We start from the raw sequence: 22,020 nt of genomic DNA on the forward strand, positions 1-22,020 counted from the left end.
CCCTTCACACTGAAACCCTTAGAAATGAAATAATTTTTTTTTCCTTGCAAAATAAGTCAGGCACCCCAGAGATGCAGTGAGGAGAATCAATTCGATCACTCCTAATGAGGACGAAACCTTGCAGTCGAGGGCCAGGACATTTCAAGGTGTCTTTCAGCTCTTCTGTAAGAGCTGCCTCATCACCCTCAAAGACCACCCCCCACCCCAGTTTCTTTCTTCTTGACCCCAATCTCAGCCACAGCTGGTGAGACCTCAGGGAGGTCACTCATCCAAAAGTACAATTGGGTTTTTTTTTCTTGCCAGCTATAAAGAAGGGAGAACTCCATGTTGACTGGTCCTCTTCATCTCTCCTGGGACCCTGGGAAGCTGAGAAAAACCTGGGGTGCAGAGAGAAAAGAGTCAAACACACGTGTACAGAAGAGCTCAGAATGGTGGAGGCAGGCTGGTCCCTGGGTTCTGGCTGCCCTTCATTGAGGGCTACAGTGTGGTCCTAGGATGTGGCCGAAGGTCTCCTCTTGGGTTCTGTGAGGGACCTCACTCTTTCTAGTAATTACCCCTAAGCTTGTTCAACTTGGGTTCTGGAACTTTCTGAAGAAATTCTTCCCCCCTCCCCCATTTTGATCAGGGTCTATTCATTGTACAGGGGGGATTCATTGTGACAATTCCAAACAGCCTTACGTTGTACATTGGTTAGATTGCCCCCACCATTTCCCCCTTCCAGTCCCCTCCCCCTCCCCATTTAAAGCAATTGCAAGAGTTTTCTTTGCTCTATTTCATACAAGTATATGAAGTCCATCAACAATATCCCTCACCTTCATCTCCTCCCTTCACCCCCCACAAGTAACCCCCAACACTGTACCTATTTCACAGTCCTGTCTTTCATTTTTAATTCCCAAGTCAGTAATCAAAGGGGATTCTCAATGTACCCCACTGTGAGTCTACTTTACCTTGGTCAGTTCAACCCCTTCCATTGCTCTCCCTTACCCCTTCCCTCCCAACCCCTAGTATTTAACTCCAAAGACATTCTTAATTAAGGCGTAAATTTCTCATCAGTGGGGCAGTAGTCAGAGACCCTAGGAGGGGTCTGTTATCAACCCTGGATAGTATGATCAGCTGTCACCCTCCTCCTGAGGTGACAAAATTGGGACTCAGGCTTCTTCCCAACAAAGTCTGACAGTCCCTCCCAGCAGCCTTTGGGAAAACAAAATGCCAAAGCTCACAACAGCCCAGCATAAAGACAGCAGAGAATGGTCAGGTCTGCTTCTGTTCACCTGCAAAAACGTGCCCTGAAAAACCACAGCAGGGCACGGGGGGTGAGAGGGGGTGCTCCACCCTTTCTGCAGGTGAAGTTTAGAGTGACCAGTGGACATATGGCATCCTGGTGGCCAGAAAGCTTGCAGGTGTAAGAGACCCCAATCCTACCTGGGTCCCTGCAAAACCCTCCTACTGCATATCCCTGTTGGCATTGGCCTTCTGGACCCCTCCTGCAACACTTGTTCCGGGTCAGGGACCCTCAGAACTCCTGGAGAGCTTGACATGCCTGGGTATTGGGGTCCACCTCCAGGCTTTCTGGCTCAGTAGATCTGGGGTGCAGCCCTGGAACTTGGTGTTGGTGACAAGCCCCCAAATGTGGCTGATGCTGCTTGTCTGGGGACCATAGCTGAGATCCACTTATCTGCAGAAATATGACACAGCTTCTGAGTTAAAAATAGCAGTCAAAATGACTGTCATGGAAGTACACCGTCTAGGAGCAAGGGCATGCTCTAGGAAGGAGTAGAGACCATTGTTCCTCTGTCCTGCCCAGGGCTGGGAAGCCAGGAACAGAGCATACAGGAAGAGGGACATGGTGGACAGGGTCAGCCTCACCTGGTCAATTTAAAAATTCACAAAATAAAACAATAAGTCTTGCTTTCTTTCTAATATAAGGAACACACCTTTTTCTTTTCTTTTTACTAGGGTATGTTTGTTGTACAAGGGGGATTCATAGTGACAATTCTGAATAAACTTACATTGTACATTGGTTAGATCATTCCACCGTTTCTGCCCCTCGACCCCCTCCTTGCCCCAATTAAAGCAACTACAAGAGGTTTCTTTGTTCTGTTTCATGTAAGTAGATGTCCATCAACCATATTCCCTCACCTTCATCCGCCCCTCCCCACTAGTATCCTCCCCCACTGTACCTATTTTACAGTCCTGTCTTTTGTTATTAATATTTAAGTTAATGTTCAAAGGGGTTTCTCAATGTGTCCCCGCTATAAGTCTACTTTACTTTGGTCCATTTAGCCCCTTCCATTGCTCTCCCTGACCCTTTTCCCTCCCACCCCTCATTTTTCAACAGCTTTCAGTACACATCCTTATATCCTCTACCTGCACAGATGTTATGTTTTACGATATTACTGATGCTCTATCATTACTTTTCCTTTCCCTCCTTCCCCAAGTTCCATTGAGCAGTTCCACTGTTACAAACATGTTCTACATCTGAGTTTCTATATGTTCATGTTGGCTTTTGCACACACTTTTTCTTAAGTATATAACTTCCCAGTTCTTTTTATCTCTGTACCTCTGCGATACCACCCAAAGGAAGAGCTGGGGACTATCTGCATCTCTTACATTTTCTCCAAGTGTCACCACCTATCGCTGAGCTGTGATCAGTCTTCTTGGGAAGAAGAGCATGCAGCAGGTGCTTTCTATGTCGGGCTGCTTCTGCTCCACACTGTCTTTGCAGGTGCCAGGACCTTGGTCTTATTTTTATAGGTGTGCGGTGTTGACTTAAAGAAAACTTTTTCACTCTGATTGCCAAAGATGGTCAGGAAATTGTTAGTGTAGTGCAGAGAGGTCACTTACACCTTCTCACTGGTCTCCCTGGTCACCTTCTAACTACCTGCAGAACAGTGTCAGAACCAGGAGGTTGACATTGATAAAATGGGTGTGTGTACAGTGCTGTGCCATTATATCACGTGTATCACGTGTATAGGTTCACGTGACTATCACTGTAATCAAATTATAGAAATGGTGCATTATGGTGGCCCTCCCTGGTCCCTCTTCTAGCCACACTTAGCTTTTCCTCCCCACTACCTCTCTTAAATCTTGGTAACCACTGATTACTTCCTTGTCTCTATAACTTTGCCACTTCAAGAATTATGTCTATATCCAGGTGCTGGTGGCTCACACCTGTAATCCTAGCTACTTGGGTGGCTGAGATCAGGAAGATTGAGGTTAGAGGCTAGCCTGAGCAAATAGTTCTCCAAATAGACCATCTCCAAAATAACCAGAGCAAAATGGACTGGAGGTGAGGCTCAAGTGGTAGAGTGCCTGCTTTGCAAATGCAAAGCTCTGAGTTGGAACCCCAGTCCCACCAAAAAATTATATATATATAATATATTATATATATAACATAAATATATGTATATTATTTATATATATAATATATTATATATATAACATATATATGTATATTATTTATATATATATATATATGACATATATCCTATACTATAAATATGGACCATAGAAGTGCTATAAGGCAGAATGTATCCTTTGGAATTGCCTTTTTTTTTTCACTTAGCACAGTGCCCCTGAGATCTTGCCTACCTGCCATGTGTATCAGGATTCAATTCTTTTTCATTCCTGAGTAATAGCTATGGTTCACCTGCTGAAGAACATTTTGGTTAATTCCTGTTTGGGGAAATTGCAGATAAAGCTGGTATTATCATACAAATTTTTGTGAAAATTTTCAGTTTTTCATTTCTCTGGGATAAATGTTTAGGAGAATGATTCTGGGGGTTGTAAGTGAATATTTAGACAATCTACTTACTAGATTGGTTCTACATTTTGCATTTCCCACCAGTAACATGAGAGATCTAGTTTGGATCCTTGCCAACATTTACTGTCATTGCTATTTTATTTTAGCCATTTGGATGGGTGAGAAGTGACACTTCACTGAGGTTTTGATTTGTGTTTCCACTCGTGGCTGAATATATAAAGACTGTTCCATTATCTTTTACACTAGGCATCCTTTGAATGTCTTAATGTCTTCTTCCATGACTTCATCTCTCTGCATACCTTTTACTCACTCTCTATGAGTTTTGAGAGTTCTTTATGTAATGTAGACCCTGATCTTGTCAGACATTTTGTTGCAAAGGTCCCCTCCCCCAATTTGTATCTTGTGTTTTGATCCATAGAACAGTCTCTTATAGAACTAAGATTTTCCATTTTTATTAAGTTAAATTTATCAAATTCTTGTTCTGTTGTGGATTGGGTCTTTGGGGTCAAGTCTAAGAATTCTGAAAAAAAACCTCTGTCCTGAGACTTTCTACGTTTTGTTCTAAAATGCAAGCATATCCTTACATAGTGTATCTATCTATCATCTATCTATGTATCTATCTATCTAGCAATCATCTATCTATCTATCTATCTATCCATTTATCATCTATCTCACCTATGTATCTGTCTATCTATTATCTATCATCTATCATCTATCTATCTACCTATCTATCATCTATCTATAAATCATCTATCTATTTATCATCTATTTATCTATCATCTGTCAATCTATCTATCATCTACCTTTCTGTCATCTATCTGGTGTGTGTGTGTTTCACTCTGGATTGAGCCCAGGGCCTCGCATGCTAGACAGTCACTCTACCACTGAGTTATACCCCCAGCCTAATATCGATTTAGGTTTGTGATTTATATTGAGTTAATTACAGGGTGCAGGAAGCAAGATTCCGTCAGGGTTTGTTTTTTGTCTGTGTTTGCACTCCAGCAGCATTTGTCACAAGTGCTCTCTGTCCTCTCCCAGTTTGCCTTTCTCAAATGCTGGGTGACTGTACCTGAGTGGGTCTGTTTCTGGGTCAACTGTTCTGCCATTATCTTCAGACCTATGGGTTTTCTGTACCATGGTATTTTCATCTCTGTATCTATACATGTCTTTACAACTCAGAAAGAGTGACCCCTCACCCTTTATTCTTCTCAAAACTGTTTTTTTCTCTTCTGCTTCCTTGCCTTTGCATTTCCATGTAAATTGTAGAATAATCTTGCCCACATCTACAAAAAGTGCCTTGCTAGGATTTTAAAAGAATTACAGTAAACTCATACATCAGTTAGAAGAGCAGTGATATCTTTACTATGTTGAGTTTTCTAATACAAAACACTAGGCCTTCTTTCACCAGAATTGTACAATTTTCAACGTTCAGATTCTCCCTATGTTTTTTTAGATTCATACATAAGCATTCCACTTTGTTTTTGGCAATACTGGGGTTTGAACTCAGGACCTCACCCTTGCTAGGTAGGCACTCTACCACTTGAGCCACTCCTCCCGCCCTTTTTCATGATTTTTTTTTTTAAATAGGATCTTGTGAACCATTTGCATGGACTGGCTTCGAACCAGTCCTCCTGATCTCTGCCTCCTGAGTAGCTGGGATTACAAGAGTAAGCCACTAGTTCCTGGCTAGTATTCCACTTTTGAGTAATCATAAATGACTCTGAATTTTTAATTCCTGTGTTTGCCGTTAGTAGAGAAACAATTGATTTTGCACACTGGTCTTGCATTCTATCATATGACTGAAATAACTTAATTTCTATCTTTCTCTTTTAACTTGTAGACTTTGGGGCTTTTCTCTCTGGACAATTGTGTCATCTGCAAATAGGGTCAGTTTTATTTCTTCCTTTCCGATTTCCAAGGCATTTATTTCTTTCCCTTACTGTATTGCCCTGGGTAGAAGGTCCCCACTTGTTGGATGTGATGCCAAGAGCAGACATCCTTCCTAACCTAGAGAGAAGCAGTCATTATGTTCCCAGAAAGTGTAATGTTAAGTGCAGGATTTTTGCAAACTCCTTTATCAAGTTTAAATGTGTGTGTGTGTGTGTGTGTGTGTGTGTGTGTGTGTGTGTATTAGGGTTTTGTTTTGTGAGACAAAGTCTCACCAGGTAGCTGAGGTTAGCCTGGAACTCACTGTGTTACCCAGGCTGGCTTTGAACTTGCAATCCTCCTTGTCTCAGTCTCCTGAGTGCTGGGATTACAAGTGTACACCACTATACTTGGCTCATGATGTATTTTTTTAATTAGAATAGGTATTGATATAATATTGTGATTTTTCTTCATTAACCCATTAATCTGGTGCTTATATTCATTGACTTAAATACTGAACCATCCTTGAAAACTTAGATTAAATTCAAGTTGATTGTGGGAAATATATTTTAAAAATGTGTTGGTGAATTCTATTTGATAACATTTTGTTTAGGATTTGTATCTATATGAAAGAAGAATGTTGGCTTATGTTTTTTTGGTTTGGGGTTGTATTTTGGGGGTTGCTGATGCTGGCCTCATAAGACAAATTAAGCAAAAGTTCACACCTGTTTTCTTGAAGAGATTATGGAAAGTCGATCCAAATCCTTCTTAAACTATTTGGAAGAACCCTCTGATAAAACCATCTGGGTTTAGATATACCCTTTTTGGGGAATTTTAAATCATAACTTCCTCAATAGTTATAGGGTCATCTAAATGAATTATTTTATTTTGGGTGAATTGTCATAATTTGTGTTTTTTGAAGAATTGGTTCACTTCATCTTATTTTCAAATTCACATGTGTAGAATATTTTTTGTTGTATGTACTTATTTTCATATCATCTACAGACTCAATAGTGGTCCTCTTGTTTCATTTGGGGAATATTGTCTTCTTTTTCTCATCATTCTTATTCAAGATTTGTTGATAGAACCAGCTGTTTATTTTCATTAATTTTTTTTCTCTCTGATTTTTGTTTTAAATTTCATTGGTTTTGCCCATTTTCTTAAATAGTTCCTGTTCTCTGCTCTTTTGGGGGTTTACTTATTCTTCCCTTCCTTGATGTGGGAACTTAGATTATTGACTTGAGACATTATCTCTAATAAAGAGAAAGTGCAATCATTTAGTGTAAGTACTTAGCACTTCAACACTTGATCTTGCAGATTTGGGAACGTTTTTGTTGTTGTTGTTGTTGTTGTTTTCATTTTCATTTAGTTCCATGTATAGTTTTGTTTTCCTTGGGATTTTTTTTCTTTAATCTATGGTTACCTGAGAAGTGAACGGTTTAATATCCAAGAGTTTGGAGTAATACATGTTATCTGTCAGTGACTGATCTCCACTGTGAGCTGAGAACCTCATCTGTGGGCAGCCAAGGCCTGCAGAGGTCAAGGAAGTTACCTGGGTTGTTTGCCTGCAAGTTTTTTTGTGGGGGGATCTTGAACTTTACAGATCTTGTGGCCCACACTCTTGACACTGGGCTCCAGCTAGTCTGGAAGCATAGTGGGGTGTCCACTTACACGGGAGGGTCATCCAATGGGGTGGAAGTCAGAGCACTGATGGAGGGGGGAGGCAAGAAGGTCACACAGAAAGGGCAGTGGGAGCACAGAGCATGAGTCATCACAGTTTTTTTTACCTGAACTGGGTCCTTTTTCTCTCTCATGGTAGCAGAACTAACAGAGGAGACTGGAGCCCTGTTGAGTAGGGAGGGAGGTTTACTCTTGTACAAGTGTAGGAGAAGCGGAGAGACAGTCACCGAGCAGGCTCTCAACACAACGAGGTTGAGCCCTTTTGAGAGTAAGGGGAATTTCTGAATAATAAGTAGGAGGGCTGGTCAGGACTTCCAGGAGGACCAGTGGGCTATCTTGGAGATGGAAAACTGCCATCCTTTAGTATTTATATTTGGGGATTCAAGTTTGGGCAGGACCAGGGGGCATTGGAGGGAGGGAGTTATACTAGGGTAATATATAGATAGATAATAGATAGATAGATAGATAGATAGATAGATAGATAGATAGATGATAGATAGATAGATGTGGTGGGTCTTGGGTTTGAACTCAGGGCTTCACATTTGCAAAGCAGGTGCTCTACTAATTGAGCCACACATCCAGTTCATTTTCTCTGGTTAATTTTTGAGATGGGGTCTGGTGAAGTATTTACCCAGGCTGTCCTTGAACCTTGATCCTCCTGATCTTGGTCTCCCAAGTAGCTTGGATTATAGGCATGAGCTACCAGCACCTGCATGATATTTCAACCTTAGAAAATTCAAGCTGAGGTCCATGTGGTATGGTTACAAGGGACAGTCTGAGAGAGCTGACCTTGGGCACAGCAAGGGGTGGGGACCCAGCAGGCCCTGAAGATGGAGTTGTTCATTTAGACGTAGAGCTGATCTAAATATCTAATAGTAAAGGGCGTTGAAAAATCCTAGTATTTTATTGGGTGGCTGAAAAAAGGTGCAGTGCAATTACCACACTAAGACCAAAGCAGTATGATTTTAAGGCAAAATGGGAATGTCACAGCTGCACCGATGGTTTTGAGATGTTATTGATAGAACCAGAGGAGGTCTTCATACTTGTGGGTGAGGCAGAGCAAACTGTCATCATTGCTGCTGGATTTTATTCTATGCTATAAAGATCTATAAAGCCAAGGTGAGGACAGACTAGAAAACAGCAAGAAAAGCAGTGAATGTGCTGGCCAAGTCCACGTGCAAGTCCTGCAGGACAAATGGGAGGACACACTCTTGTGTTCTTGAAAAAGCCACTTTATCTGGTCACCGAGGTGTGGTGAGCATGGGCACAAGCCAGGCAGGTCCACTGTCATGTTACAGCATGGGCCACTCTGGGTACACAAGGGACAGCTGCAAAAGGACGTGTTTACCCTGAGCCTGGTGTAAGTTGATTGGCTTTTCTGTTAATTCAGGCTCCAGATAAAGACTGACTCTTTAATGCACTAGGGTGAAGCAGTGACCCCAGGAAAGTCCTGAGATAGACTGGAAGCAGTTCAGAGGTGTCCCCTCTGCTTGTCGCCCAGACAGACCCCAGAGTGAAGCTAATACTCAGAGACCAGACCGAGGAGACAGCAGTCCCCGTGGAGACAGGCAGTTTCCAACAGATATTGGAAAGTAAAAATAGATCTTTGGCTTTAAAATAAAGTCTCTCTAAAATAGAAGCTATTTTGGGGCAAGAATTAGCTGGAGGGATGTGAGTGAGCCAGCTGGGTGCTGGGACTGCTCACTAATTTCATTCTGAGGGTGGTTATATGGGTTTACGTATGAGTAAAAGTTAATCCATATTTGTAAGATGGGTACATTGTACTGTACCTAAGCTTCTATGGGCTGAATTCCCCAAACCAATGGATTTCCACGTTGAAGTTCTAACACACGGTACCTCATACTGAGGCCTTATTTGGAAGTAGGGTTATTGCAGACATACTTAATGAAGTTATCCTCAATTATTTATATTTAATTAGGATGGACTTCAAATCCAATACACTCGGAGCCCATGTTGGGAAGGAAAGCTTGGGCACAGGCTCACTCACTGAGAATGCCAAGGAGCCACCAGAAAACTGGGAGAGGCCTAAAACAGACCGGGAAGGAGCCGCCACCTTGACTTTGGACTTCTGGCCTCCAGGATTGTGAGACGATAAATACTTGGTGTTTAGCTACCCAGACTGTGGTATTCATTTTATTATTATTATTATTTGGGTTGTTTCCTTAAGCCAAGCAACGTTGTAAGCTTGGTCAACCTTTTAATGGATCCAAGAGAAGAGGATGGCTTGTCATACTTACTAGCTTGTGGCCATTTTAATTGTCCTAACCTTCTTCCTCCTCCATTTATTGCTGATAAGATTCCCTTCTGTATCAACGACTGTCTGAGGGATTCCATGAAGACAGACCTGCTCACATTAGGGCCTCTCAGCTTCCCACCAAATATCTTCATGCTATTTTCATTCCTAAAGTGTATTGGATGTCATTAGGGGTTGATGGTTTCTTTATTTCAAAACTCTTTCCACTTCTTTCTGACTCCATGGTCTTGAGGAGAATCTATAGTCATTTGAGCCATTATCCCATGGAGGAACTGAGTCATTTTCCAACAAGCATTTTTCTGGGTCTTTATGACTCAACTTTATTGCGTTTCTGTGGGTCCATCCTGTCCATCCTGCTTACAGTGCACTGAGCTGGAATCTGTAGGTTCAAGTCTTTTGCCAAATAATTTTTTTCTGCACCTCTCTCTTTTATCTCCCCCTCTGAGACCCTGAGGCACACATAACAGACCTTTTAGCACCACCTCACAGTTTTCTGGGGTTCTAGTATTGTTTCCCTTTTTTTCAGTCTTTTTTCTCTGTGATAACAAAGACTGAATCCTCTGTCATCTCCATTCTACTACCTAGAATTTTTAAAAAATGTATTAGTATATATTCATTGTACAGGGGGATACTTTGTGATATTTACATATGTGCTTACAACGTATCTTAATTAGATTTACCTCCCCCTACCACCATTGTTCTCCCTCATCCCCCCTCTTCCCTTCTTAGAAAATTTTCAACAGGTTTCATTCTTCTATTTTCATGTATGGATACAAAATGCTTCCACCCCTCTCCCACTGGTACCCCCCAAAAAGACCCATTTTACCTTCCTGTCCTTCATTTTCTAAGTGTATATTGATGGTCTAAGGGGGTCTCACTATGGTTTTTCACACATACGGATATTGTATTTTAGTGAGATTAATCCCTCATCTTACTCTTTCTCTATCACCTTGTTCCCCAGTTGTTCAACAGCTTTCAGTGTATTTTGTTGGCTTTTTTTGCTCTGTTTTGTGTGTGTGTGTGTGTGTGTGTGCTTTTTGATGATACTGGAATTTGAACTCAGGGCCTATGTGCTTACTAGGCTGGTGCTCTACCACCTGAGCCATTCCACCAGTCCATTTTTAAGTGTGGGTTTTGTTTTTCTTTCAGTACTGGGGTTTGAACTCAGGGCCTCACACTTCCTAGGCAGGCACTTTAACTTGAGCCACTCTGCCAGTCCTTTTTGTGATGGGTTGAACAGGTGTTGGGTTTAGGCCATGGGACAGTCTACCATAGTAACAGTCTGCTCCATCCACCTTAATAAACCCTGGAACTCTCCTAGTCCTGGTGGTTGGAAACCCCAGGTTAAAGTGTTGGTAGAGTTGGTTTCTCTCTCTTTGACTGTAGAAAGCCATATTCTCTCTGTGTCCCCACATGGCCATCCCCTGTGTATATTGGTAGCCCAACCTTCCCTTCTTATAAAGACAACCGCCATGTTGGATTAGGGCCCATCCTAGTGACCTTATCTTAACTTAATCACCGCTGTAAAGACCCTGTCTTTGAATATGTTCACATTCTGAGATTCAATATGGGTTTTAGCAGCATACAGTTCATCCCATAATGAAATATAACTTTTATAATCTCCATTTTCTCTTTGTAGAACATGGTGGTAAAACATGTCCAAATTTCTACATCTTTTTCTTCTATGATGGCAATTTAAATTTTCACAAACTTCTAGGGGCTGGTAGATCACACCTGTCATCCTAGCTACTTAGGAGGCTGAAATTGGAAGGATCACAGTTTGAGGCCAGGCTGGGCAAAAAGTTCACAACACCCACATCTCAACCAATAGTTGGGCGCAGTGGCTCACTTCTATCATCCCACTGATGTGGGAGGCTTAGATTAGGAGAATCATGGTTCCAGGCCAGCTGGAACAAAAAAGTTTGCAAGACCCCATCTCAACAGAAAAAAGGTGGACATGGTGGTATGCACCTGTCACCCCAGCAATAAAGAGAAACTTAAAATAGGACAATGGTGGTCCAGGCTGGCCTGGGCAAAAAAAAAAAATGATACCCTATCTCCAAAATATCCAGAGCAAAAAGGGTTGGAGGTGTAGTTTAAGCAGTAGAACACCTGTCAAGCAAGTGTGAAGTCCTGAGTTCAAACTCCAATACAACCTAAAAACTTTCACAAACTATTTCATATTGCATCCATTAAACCAGTGGCACATTCACTTCTTCATGTGAACCAGTGCCAAGTCATCCTCCCCACCTTTTTAATGGGAGAGCTATTTTTTAAAGCATCACCTAGAAAGGAAAGGAAGGAAAGGAGAGAGGGAGAAAATACCTCACTGCACTAATTTTCCTTGTACCTCACCTCTTTCCCAAGCTGGAAAAATTTTAAAAGGATATCTGGTCTTTGTCTCTAGAGCCCTAGAATTTCCTGACGACAAGAGTGTCTTATCTTTGTCTTGCCAATGAGGTGATTCCTGGTGGCTTCAGGATGAGGCTAATGGCCAGAAAGACCAATCCTGTGACTAGAAGGTGGGAACATCCACCCCAACCCACGTGCATGGAGGGAAGTGGTGTCTGAAGTTTGAGTTTAAGCAGGTGACCAATGATTTAATGACTTCTGCCATGTGAGAAGACCTGAATTTGCACTTGGACAGGCCGACTTGGGGGAGATCTCACTTGTGGCAGCCACCTGAAGTTGGGGACTTGGCCTTTTTGCCCTTGAGGTCTGCACTGACTCCAGGTGGCTAGAGTCATATTTGAATTAGATTGTCAGATACCCAGCTGGCACTGGAAAATCAGTGTTGGAACACACGGGCATCATAGACTTTTGAGCAAAAAGGAATAGCAGTGGTTTGGTGGAAGACAAATGTCTGTCTAACAACTGGTAAAAAGAATCAGAGCTGAAGTGTAAAAAATTTTATTCAGAAACCATTGCAACAGGAGGAAAGAGACCTCGGGATAGAAGTCAGCTCAATTCTGGACACAGCAAGGACAAGGAAGAACTTATAGCCAAAAGTAAGAGTGACATCAGAGCAAGAGGATTCTTGCAGAAATCAGACCGGGTGATTGTGAGACATCACCTGGAAGACTGTGGGGGACGGGGGACTTGATCAGGACAGATCAGGTGGTGAAAGGATTCTGTCTAAACTGCCTTTGGATTCTGGCTAAAAGTGGGCTGCACAAAGATAGAAGGTCAAACTCAAGGTCATTCAGGAGAGAACTAAGAGGAATCTGTCTAAAGTGTAGTCAAGGGCTGGTGGAGTGGCTTAAGTGGTAGAGCACCTGCCTAGCAAGTATGAGGCTCTGAATTCAAATCCCAGTGCCACCAGAAACAAACAAAAAGTGTGATCAAGGCGGATGTTTGTCCCTGCAAATGTTTCTTGTATGGACACAGTATCAGTAGCACGAAATGACATAGGACACAGAACTACAACATCTGAGTACATGTACACGAGTGGCTAAATTCTTATCACACGTATGTGAAGACATGTAAAGCATGTGGGCTGCTGTGTGTGGGCCTCTCTCAAGACAGGACTGGAGATGCCAGCATGGATGGAGGCCTTGCCTGCTTTCTCCAGGCTGGGACACACAGAGCCAGAAGGATTGGGAGGGGGTGTTCATTCCCCAGAAGTAGGGGGTTGGTTGCAGGAATTAACATAAACACCCTCAAGAGCACGGTGATTACAGCTATGCAAACAAAACATTCCCTAAAAATACTTCTTTCCTAGGACTTACAAGGCAATGAGCTTCTGAAGAGATTTTTTTTTTTTCAGGAGATTCAGTCAGATCCCTTCCAGGCTCAACCCAATTTGACAACAATCAACAGGTCTCTCCTGGGAGCTGATGGGGATAGTTGTGACTCCATTGGACCATAGACACCTGTCCTTCAAGAATGTCTCAGTGTACTGGGGACAGACTGGAACTCATATGGCTGGACCAAGCAGGTTTCCAACCCTTTTCTGTCCAAAACAGAGGTCAAAGTTGTGAACAACCTTCTCCCACAACCTCCATCGTTTGACCAAACAAGCTTGGGGTCAAAGTCAGGGAGCTGTATCAAACACAGACCTCACCCCAGGGGTGCCAGAGCTCCTCCCCATACCAGTAAGGCTCTCCTCCAACCTCTCCTCTTTCATGTTCAACATGTACACATACCCTGGGATTTGCAGTGGGGTTGCATTCCAAGAAACCCATCCTAGAAAAAGATCCTTATGTTGAAAATGTGCTTAATAGACCTAACCTACCAAACAGGATAAACATCCACATGGTGCCTGCAGCCCCTTGTCCTGGCCACCATGACCAGGCTGTCCTGGAGCAATGCCCAGGGCAGGTGTCCAGGGGTATTGTCAGATGCTCTGGGGCATCAAGAATGCACCCCTTGGGACAAGATGAATCACCTGACGACCTCAGAGGCTCCTGAAAGAATCTGGGCTTGAATGGTCCATGAAGCATTTAGACCATGAGTGAAATGCATCCTAGCATCTGGCCTGCAGACCAGAGTGGACACACTGGTGACAAGGTGTGCTCAGACCTGACCTCAGTCAACACTGGTGGCCTGAGCCACGGGTCAGTCATGAGCTTGGAGGAAATGGAAGCATTTCTGGAGTTTCTTCCCCAGGAAGTCACCAAAACACCAGCAAATACCAGACTTCCCTGATGTCCACTGGAGTGGGGTGGGTACAATAACAGTGTGTACCATTCATTCAAATGTCCCTTCATTCTTTCCTACACCAGCCGCAGACAAGCACTGTCTTCACACAGTTCAGTTTCCTGGGAGAAAGGAGCTGGTATTTGCTCCAGCACCTGTACTGGCTGCCACCCCTGGACAGGTGGTGGTACTTGATGACTGCCCCATCGGTAGGGAGAGAATGAACGTCTTTTCTTCTTTTTTCTTTTCAAACATTCAACTTTCATTACTCACCTATTAAAATAGCCCAACACCAAATGCTGGTGAGGACTCTGGAGACTTTCAGCACTGCTGGTGGGAAATGTAGTCTCCCTTGGAAGAGAGACTGGCAGTTTCTTATGGAACTAGATATCCCCTAACCTTAGGATCCGACAGTCTTACTCCTGGGTGTTTGCCCAAAGAAGATGAAATCTTATGTCCATTCAAAAATCTTTATGAGGGTGTTTAGAGAAGATTTATTCTTAATTGCCAAATTTGGCCCAGTGCAGTGACACACACTTGTAATCCCAGCATTTAGGAAGCTAAGGTAGGAGACTTGTTCAAGACCAACATGAGCTACATAGCTACACCCATCTAAAAATACATATAAATGCCAAACTTGGAACAACTAAGATGTCCTTCAATAGATGACTGAATAAATAAATTGATTCATCCAGACAATGAAATATTATTCAGCACTAAAAAGAACTCAGCTATCAGGCCATGACAAGACAAGGAGGAATCCTAAATGCCTACTACTGAGTGAAGGAAGTCAATATGAAAAGGTGACACACAATCTGATTCCATCTCTATGACATTCTGGAAAAGACAAAGCTATGAAGACAGTGAAGAGAGCAGTGGTTGCCAAAGGTTATGGGTGAGGGAAAGAAAAGGAATAGAGGAAGTACTGGTGTTTGAATTCAGGACCTCGAGCTTGCTAGGTAGGTCTCTACTCCTTGAGCCACACTCCCAGCCCCACTGAGGATTTTTCAGGGCAGTGAGAACCCTCTGTATGATACCACAATGGTGCATACGTCATTAAACATTTGTTAAAACCTGCAGCATGTACACCAACAGTGAGTGTCCAGGGTTCAATTCCTGGGAAGGTCAGCACAGGCGGCCTGAGGACATTCTCAAGGCTCCTTGAAGGGCCAGAGAAGCAGGAGGATGGCTGCTTGCTGAGGCTGGGGGCTCCGTGACCTCTGCAAACCCTAGGACCAGTATGGTGGCCTGGCCCTCTCTAGGCTCTTCCCTAAGCACAGAAGAAGGGACTGTGTGGTGCCCAAGGAGGCACAAAGAAAAATGAGCCATAGATGTGCTGATCTGGGCAGATTCACAGAATGCAGAAATCGACACATTTCAGCACTGTGACCCGAGCCAAATCAGCTCCTGCCAGCCGCAGCATGTTCTAGTGGGTCGGTAACAAGAGGGCAGCTGGCGTCAGACGGGCCTGGCATAGGCAGGCGCTCTCAGGATCACCTGTCACACAGGTGTGGGTTGGGGTTGGGGCCTGGAACAAGAAACTGTCCTAGAACAGAAGGGGCTGGAAGGAAGCGGGGCTGGACAGGAAGGGGCGGGGCAGGGATGGAGTTGCACAGGAAGGGAGGTTGAACAGGAAGGGATCTAGAGAGGAAGGAAGGGTGGAAAGGAGGGAAATGGACAGGAAGAGGGTAGACAGGAAGGCAACTGGACAGGGAGGGTGGACAGGAGGAGACTGGACAGGAAGGAAGGGTAGACAGGAAGGGAGGTGGACAGGAAAATATCTGGATAGAAATGGTGGCTATACAGGAAGTGAACTAGACAGGAAGGGAGGTGGTCAGCAAGATAACTGGACAGGAAGGGAGGGTGGGCAGGAAGGGCACTGAACAAAGGGATATACCATTGCACAGAGCAGATATCTCCATGTCACCACAGCAGCTCCTGGCAGTGGTAGAGACAGAAAGTCACACAGCTTCATGCTCAGCCTGTTATTGTGCCAGGCCTAGTGCTGCCCTTGGTCCATGGTTTACCTCACTTGGTCCTCTTGGCTCCCCCTCCAAGGACACTGGATGTCCCAACTTCTTCAACCTGCCATCTCATGTAAAAGGGAGCCAGGACCACCATAAGGGCCGAGCCCCCCATCATGTGTGGCTCCACTATCACCTGTGCCCACACCTGTCCTTCCTCCCTGGAGAGACACCTGTCTCCCTGCACGTTTTGAGTTATACAAATATTTCCATGGTTTTTCATTAAATATGGTGCCTATTCAGTGTTTGCTTTTTTCTCTAGAAACAAAGACAGCACATGCAGGACCCTCGTGGTTCTGTTTTCAATCCTTACATCCTCTTGGGATCTACGTTGTTCACCATCCTTCCAGACCCTTTGCCTCTCACTGTTTTGCTTTGCCACAGCATGGCCTCTGAGTGTCCCTCCTTTGTGGGCTGTTAGTACTGATGTTCGTTATTCATTTCCTTGTGGTCCTTCTACTCTTTGTCCTCTTTGTCATCTCTAGGTGTTCACTTTGACCCCTTTTTATCTCTCTTGTCCTTCATTTCCTCAAGAATGCAGGACACACAGCCTTGTCCCTCCCCCAAGATGTGGCACTTTGTGTCTTTTATAAACTGGACTCACCACTGTCCTTTAATTAAAAATCCCCTTTTAATGGACTCCAAGTTGCTGACTCAACGGATGTGTAGGCTCTGCAAGTCACCAAATGCTGTTCACTGGAACTGAAACAGTGTTCTGGGCCCAGCCTCCTCCCTCTGGATGAGGGGCTGAGGATGGTGTGTCACAAGTCTTTCTGGACTCGTAGCCCAGGACACACAGCCTACTGGGAAGGGGACAGGGTCCAGGTTTTGGTCTGGTCCCCTTTGCAGCGTGATCAGTAGAAATTCTGGTCAATGTGTGCACGCAGGCACTCTTCTGTGGTCTTGGGGGCTGTGAAGTTTTCTTCTGAGTTGGGTTTTTGTGCTTGTATTTTGTTCTATGGACAAGGAGACAGAAGGTGGCTCTGAATCCCCCCTCCCTGTCCCATGTCACCATGGCCCATTAAGGCTGCTAGCCCCCAGTCCTGTGATTATAAAGCAGATCAGTTTGAAAGAAAGGGTTGAGGTGACAGAAAGGTATGTTCTGTCACCAGCAACCACCCTGGCACTGGGAATCCTGCCCCATACAAGGGCTGTGCCCAGAGATCACAAGGCCTGGACATTTGTTACTCAACCAGCCCAGAGTTTTATTTGGACTTCAGTTTAAATTCTGCCTAGTGGACTAACAGTTCCCAATTTGCATTGAAACCCCAGAGAGCAAAGTTTCCTTGTAAGATCAGCAATTCTTTTCCTTTCTTCAGTAAAAAGCCCCAAAATATCCTCTGCTCACATTGGGTTGTAGCTCTCCTTTTCAGCACAGCTGGACACAAAAAGAATTATGCCAGGGAAAAGCAAAAGGTAGGGACTGTTCAATCAACCCAGGCAGAGCTTTGCAGGGACTTGGATTCATCAAATCCCTCTGCACTCCGCACCACTGGAACCACACCTCCCATCATCCCCAGCTCATCCTGCTGTGTGGGCCCCACTGCATCCTGAGCTTCCGGGCTGAGCCATCAGCCTCTGATGCAATTCCTGCAGTAACACTGGGTGACAAGATAAGAATCAAGAGAACCCAGCCAGTCACCCTCTACTGCCATGGTCACTGCATGCAGTGACATCAGCCACACACCATGACTGTCGACCATGCAGCCCTGTGCATGGTGACCAACCTAACACACCCACCATGGCCATCCCTCCCCCTCCTCATGCCACTGCACAGTGCATGGATTATTCTCTTACCCTTCCTCCCAACACCGCAATCCAGCTATCCCAAGACATCCATTACACCATCCTCCCCTCTCTCCCCCACTTGGAGACTTACTCCAGCAAGTTCCAGACACTTCTGTGCTTTTGTTCTTTCCCTTCGGTCTCTGTTTCTACACTTTCTTTCCTTTGATGGGACTGGGATTTGAACTCAGGGCTTCACATTTGCAAGGAAGGAGTTCTACCGTTCGAGCCAGTCCGTTTTGCTCTGGTTATTTTCAAGATGGGGTTTTGCAAACTTGTTGCATGGGCTGGCCCCAAACCATGATCCTCCCAATCTCAGCCTCCCAAGTAGATAGGATTACAGGCCTGAGTCACCAGTGCCTGGCTCTGTTTCTGCATTTTTGCTTATGTCTCTTACGTGATATCAAGCAAGGATTTTCTGCTCAGAGTGCACAGGGGCCGGCACCATGACACTGGCTTTCTGCAAAAAGAAAGCACTCTACTGCAAGGTCAACCAGCAAAAATGGCAGTTGAAAACCTCCACTTTGCCTCCTTTACCAAGTGGTGGCTAAGGCATTGTAGGAATGGAGAGGGAAGAAGCTGCTTGTTGACTGAATGGCATGGTATGAAGGGGAACTTTTGGGGTTCTTCTGTGCAGGTGTAGACAGTCACCATGCTTCCATGTTTGTTTTCTGGGAAGGAGGGATTACCATGTTCTGCAGGAGATGTCACATTTCAGACAGCAGAAAGGTCACTGAGCACCCAAGCTGGGCTCTTCAGCACGTGTGCATCCTTTTTTTTTTTTTTTTTTTTTTTTTTGCAGTACTGGGGTTTGAACTCAGGGCCTACACCTTGAGTCACTCCACCAGTCCTTTTTTGTGATAGGTTTTCTCAAGATAGGGTCTCGTGAACTATTTGCCTGGACTGGCTTCGAATCACGATCCTCCTGATCTCTGCCTCCTGAGTAGCCAGGATTACAGGAGTGAGCCACCAGCGCCCAACTACTTTGTTATTTTAAAAACTGTTTCATGGGGATCTTACCTAGCAACACTATCCAAAGAGCTTCATAGCTTTCACACTTTGTATTTGCTTCAGAATCTCATCAACTTCCATTATTTTTGCTTTTCTCAAATGTTTCATTTCTTCTGGAATCCTTCAGACACTTTTAAGGAACTGCATTTGCATGAAGTCACAGATTAATTTGGGGGGAGTGATCCCATCTTACTGTATGCCACCTTTCTGTCCCCGCACAGGTCCCCACCTCCCTCCCCTCCTTCCCTCCTGACATATCCTGGATGATGCCTCCTTACTCCTCAGGCTCCCATTTATCTCTCTGCGCATTGTTTGTTTTGGTGTCTGTACTCAGGTGAATTCCTTTGCTCATTTCTTTCTGACAGCTGTTTCCAGGGAAATGAATGCTTTTTATTTTATATATTTGCTGTGAAGCTAGTCTTTTCGGTGAACCTGTTTTTGTGGAAGCTTCAGGAAGCACCTGCCCAGCACCAAAGCATCCTTTAACCGCAGGCTACCAGGTGCCACCTGGTGCTCAGGAAGTGCAAAAAGTGCCCAGAGGAACTCTGGTCACCCATCCCCAAGGGAAGAGCCCTGCAAGGCTGCCTGAGGACTGTGGCTGAGGCTGGGACAGGCAGTGGGGTGAGGGATGCCGTCGTCCCACTGTGCAGCAGATTCAGGGGAGGCTTGCCGTGAACTTGAACTTGATTCTCGCTGAGCTACTTCATGCATCTGAGATAGACGTCGGGATCCAGAGTCTGTCTGATGTATAAACCTCACATTTATCTTGAAAAGATGAGAAAAGGAAGAAAAAAAGCCGTGACCCACTTCAGTCCCAGTCAGGCCGTGGGTACCCTGCATATCAGGGCACAGCCTGCATTTCGTGACTCTGCCCTGACTCTATCCTCTTTTGTCAAGATGCCCTAAATGTCCTGGATTCAGCTTTTTTCTTTTGTTTCTTCTTCAATAAATTGCAAAACTGCAACAGCTACCTCTAATTTGACGCTCAGTACTTTGGTCCTGAATTACAAATGATAGCACCACCAGGACCTGGTCTCACAGATAAGGTTGGAGATGCCCCCCAGCCTGGCCTGAAGTGATGATGGGGCTCAGAAAAGGCTCAGAATGAGAAAGGGAACTAAGTTTACAAATTCCAGAAAGGAAACAGTTGATGTTTAGCCAAGGTCATTTGCCACGAGAGAGACACTGACAGTAGTAAGAACTAACAAGGGCTCGAGCCATGTTGCCTGATCAGCCAGGCGACAGCAGGGAGGCCAGGCTCCAAAAGGAGGCGTGAAACTGGAATTTTGGACCCAAGGCCCAAACTCCTGAGATCCCACATGCCAGGTCCAGCCACCCGCCCCTGTACACCAAATAAAGAGGCCTGATGACATGCCATGGAAGAGACAGAGTAAGCACTCAGCTCATCCTCAGCCATCTTTGGGGTACAGACATGAGCTATAGGTTTAAGTAGACAAAAGAACTGGGGGCAGGGGACAAAGGTGTGCATAGTTAAGCAGTCCCAGTCACAGGTGTGGTCTGGTTGACCATTATCTCAGTCCAAGGGTTCCCAGAGGGATTCTGGAGACGATATCATTGCTGTCATCACTTGAGGGGAGCAGTCTGGTTCCCATGAGGTGACTGCTTCTGCTCCAGGGTGCAGTCTCATCATTATAGGTCATTGTCCTCATGTGGAGGGGTGTCTGTCCTGCAAGTCTCCATTGTTCCTTATGGGGAGTTTCAGTCCCTTGTCATAAAGGTGTTATCAGTTCTGTCCTTTCTGGAATACAAGGTGATCACAAAGAGACTGCAGAGAGAATGGCATAGAGCAAAGACAGATACAAAATGGAGACAGAGATGGCAAGCTTCACCTGTTTTTAGTTAATTTGTGGGCCCAAGTAAGGAGTCAGTGCTTTTCAGTAAAAGCAATCTGAGTGCCTCTTACAACCAATGTCCTTGGTTTCTGAGAAACCCCAGCCTCCCATAACGAAGCCCCAAGCCCCGCAAAACCTGAGATGAGGTCAGCTTAACTTTGGTGGTGGATGGTTCCTGGCAGGAAATTGGGGAGCACCATGACCTTGAATGCAGTATTGACTTTAATGGAGTTGGGGTTCAAGGTTCCCAGTCATTCCATCTGCTAGACCCTGTGTACCTCTCCTCCAGCAGCATGAGATCAAGTTCAATCTTTCTTACCCTCCCTTGGTTCCTGTTACCTGTATTTTATTTGTGTATTCAGGCCCCCAAAATGACAAAGTACAAGCACAAATTGTCACGGCTGTCTGAGTTCCCCGGCTGGTACCAAAGAAACTGATATCATGATGGGTTTTTTCGCTTTACAAGAATTCATATAGAGAGGATAAAATGGTGTCAAGATTGTCAAGACTTCCAGGCTGTGTCTCGCCATCGGCCTTTCAGCTTAAATAATTTTCTTAACATACTACTGCCTGAAGGATTTTCAATTCCAGCATGGCAAGCAAGCCGTTCAGTGTCAGTCCAAATCTCCTGTGATAAAATAATGGAGTCACTTCATCTGCCCTCACACGGACAGGCAGATCTCCCCTAAATCAACTTTTACAGAATAGTTCCGTGTTTTTGCCAGATTTCTTTTTCTTTTCTTTTCTTTTTTTTTTTTTTTTTTTGTGGTACAAGGGTTTGAACTCAGGGTCTACACCTTGAGCCACTCTGCCAGCCCCTCTTAATATGAAGGGTTTTTTTGAGATAGGGTTTGAACCGCGATCCTCCCAAGGAGCTAGAATTACAGATGTGAGCTGCCAGCTCTCCACTGGAAGGTACCATATATCTATCCTGGAAAAAAAAAAAAGATTTGCTTCTAAAACTTTCCCAAATACAATCTCTTCCAGAGGAGACACCAATAAAAAACTAAAAATAGCAACACTTTGTAGAGATTCTGTGATAGACTTAGCTGTTAATGAAAAAAAAAAACTGAGCATGGTGGTACACACCTGTAATCCCAGCACTCAGGAGACAGAGGCAGGAGA

General features: G+C 44.5%; 1 pseudogene; it reads left to right on the forward strand.

The window, feature by feature from the left end:
- LOC141418094 (uncharacterized) overlaps nucleotides 1-17,919 on the forward strand; it is a 46,164-nt pseudogene extending 28,245 nt beyond the window's left edge.
- The last annotated feature ends 4,101 nt before the right edge of the window (nucleotides 17,920-22,020 follow it).

The sequence above is a fragment of the Castor canadensis genome, chromosome 2, assembly GCF_047511655.1.
Source record: "Castor canadensis chromosome 2, mCasCan1.hap1v2, whole genome shotgun sequence".
NCBI lineage: Eukaryota > Metazoa > Chordata > Mammalia > Rodentia > Castoridae > Castor > Castor canadensis.